The sequence below is a fragment of the Hylobates moloch genome, unplaced genomic scaffold (genome assembly GCF_009828535.3).
Source record: "Hylobates moloch isolate HMO894 unplaced genomic scaffold, HMol_V3 SCAFFOLD_90, whole genome shotgun sequence".
Classification (NCBI taxonomy): Eukaryota; Metazoa; Chordata; class Mammalia; order Primates; family Hylobatidae; genus Hylobates; species Hylobates moloch.
Window position 1 is genome coordinate 85,290 of NW_026652365.1, and position 2,597 is coordinate 87,886.

Below are 2,597 nucleotides of genomic sequence, written 5' to 3' on the forward strand. Positions count from 1 at the left end.
TTCAGGAGAAGCTGGTGCTGATCACACAGAAGGCATAAGAGTGGAGGGGAAAACACTGGAGTAACGTATTTGCAATGACAATTGAAAGGAAAAACGCTGTTACTGTTTTAATGTCATTTGTAAATGGTTTTATTGTCATAAATATACGTCATGTGGATGCTATTTCATGCTTGGGGGCAAAATCTGTTTAGATTTTTGTTTCCAATAGTCTATTACACTGTAATTATAAAATAACTTGCCCAAAATAACTTGGTGCATTGATTTAAAAAAAGAGGATCAGTGGAATTCTTGACAAATTTGTCTAGAATGCAATTGGGGGAAAATTTATTTTCTTCCCCAGACAAACTTTTATTAGAGAGCAGTGTTTAGCAGAGTGTAATTTCTTAGGAGGAAATTTCTATTTAGTGCAAACTATGATATACCATATCTATTAAATCACCATAACCAAATGAAATTCCTCTCAGGGTCCTAGGAGAAGGTAGACTATGTCATAACCATGAGGTAAACAATGATATATTTAAATAAATTGATAAGCCTTTAATGGTGTAAGCCTCCTTAGGGAGAAAAACTATCAGTTAAAGCAATATGCAGTGGTTTAATTGCAGTATTTTTTCAGCACCAAAACATAAGATGTGATTTTAGAAAAATTTCTTCTCCAAGCCAGTATTCATGGCATGAGAAACCTGGGGCCTAACTCCTGAGATAAAGGGGCACCTTGTTTAGGAAAGCACATGTAGGATAGATTCTGACATAGATTTGCTTTGTGGAATCAGTACAGTTAGCTTTATTTATAAACCTCACTTCTGAAATTTAAACATTAATTTTTGTTTCTGCTTTTATACTTCCTGGTTGATCCTGAAAACTCAGGCAGTCAATTTCAGTTCAGGGGGAAGGCAGTTAAGGAGACCTCATCTTCCAGCTCAGCTTTGAGTGGATTCTCTCCTTTGCCTCTTCTCTTTTTCATTCCCTGATGGGAGACCACTGATTCGATCCCCAAGTCTTGGCCAAAAATGTAGGATTCCCTCATTCCATAGAACTTAACTGAATGGGCGTGGATTTCTTCCTGAGCCAGTGAGATCCTGGCTCTGATGGGAGGGGATTGCTGGGATATTTCAACAAATATCGGTGGAGCACTTCCATGCCCCAGGCATTCTAGAATCTCAGCATATGGCCGTGGGTTACAGGGGACCCACTTCTGCCCTCATGGAGCTCCTGTTCTTTTGGGATATTGGGGTCCAACTCTTGGGGTACCTAGCATGAAGGGCCCTCCTCTGTGCATTCGTTTCTCTCTCTGGTCTAGCCTCTAAACTTTGACTTTCTTTGCCTCCTAAATCAATATGTACCAAGTCCTTCTGTAATGAGTCTTATGCTTTTACAATTTTCTGATCCAACTTGAATTCTACAAATTATATAAGCTAATCTCTGTTTCCCAATTGACAGAAGGAATTGCCAAAGAACCAAACTGAGCCACTGTTTACAAAACATTTTGGTGTGAAAGGAGGATGCTTTTTCTTTGTCCGATATATTTTGTATATGCAGATGTGTGTGTATAAAATATGTGTGTATATGTATGTATACACACACATACACACGTAAAGCTCTTGAAGAGCAATGAAACCAAAATGATGAGAAATTACAGTATTTGGCCAAAAATGTAGGATTCCCTCATTCCATAGAACTTAACTGAATGGGCGTAGATTTCTTCCTGAGCCAGTGAGATCCTGCTCTGATGGGAGGGGATTGCTGGGATATTTCAACAAATATGGGTGGAGCACTTCCATGCCCCAGGCATTCTAGAATCTCAGCATATGGCCGTGGGTTACAGGGGACCCACTTCTGCCCTCATGGAGCTCCTGTTCTTTTGGGATATTGGGGTCCAACTCTTGGGGTACCTAGCATGAAGGGCCCTCCTCTGTGCATTCGTTTCTCTCTCTGGTCTAGCCTCTAAACTTTGACTTTCTTTGCCTCCTAAATCAATATGTACCAAGTCCTTCTGTAATGAGTCTTATGCTTTTACAATTTTCTGATCCAACTTGAATTCTACAAATTATATAAGCTAATCTCTGTTTCCCAATTGACAGAAGGAATTGCCAAAGAACCAAACTGAGCCACTGTTTACAAAACATTTTGGTGTGAAAGGAGGATGCTTTTTCTTTGTCCGATATATTTTGTATATGCAGATGTGTGTGTATAAAATATGTGTGTATATGTATGTATACACACACATACACACGTAAAGCTCTTGAAGAGCAATGAAACCAAAATGATGAGAAATTACAGTATTTGGCCAAAAATGTAGGATTCCCTCATTCCATAGAACTTAACTGAATGGGCGTAGATTTCTTCCTGAGCCAGTGAGATCCTGCTCTGATGGGAGGGGATTGCTGGGATATTTCAACAAATATGGGTGGAGCACTTCCATGCCCCAGGCATTCTAGAATCTCAGCATATGGCCGTGGGTTACAGGGGACCCACTTCTGCCCTCATGGAGCTCCTGTTCTTTTGGGATATTGGGGTCCAACTCTTGGGGTACCTAGCATGAAGGGCCCTCCTCTGTGCATTCGTTTCTCTCTCTGGTCTAGCCTCTAAACTTTGAC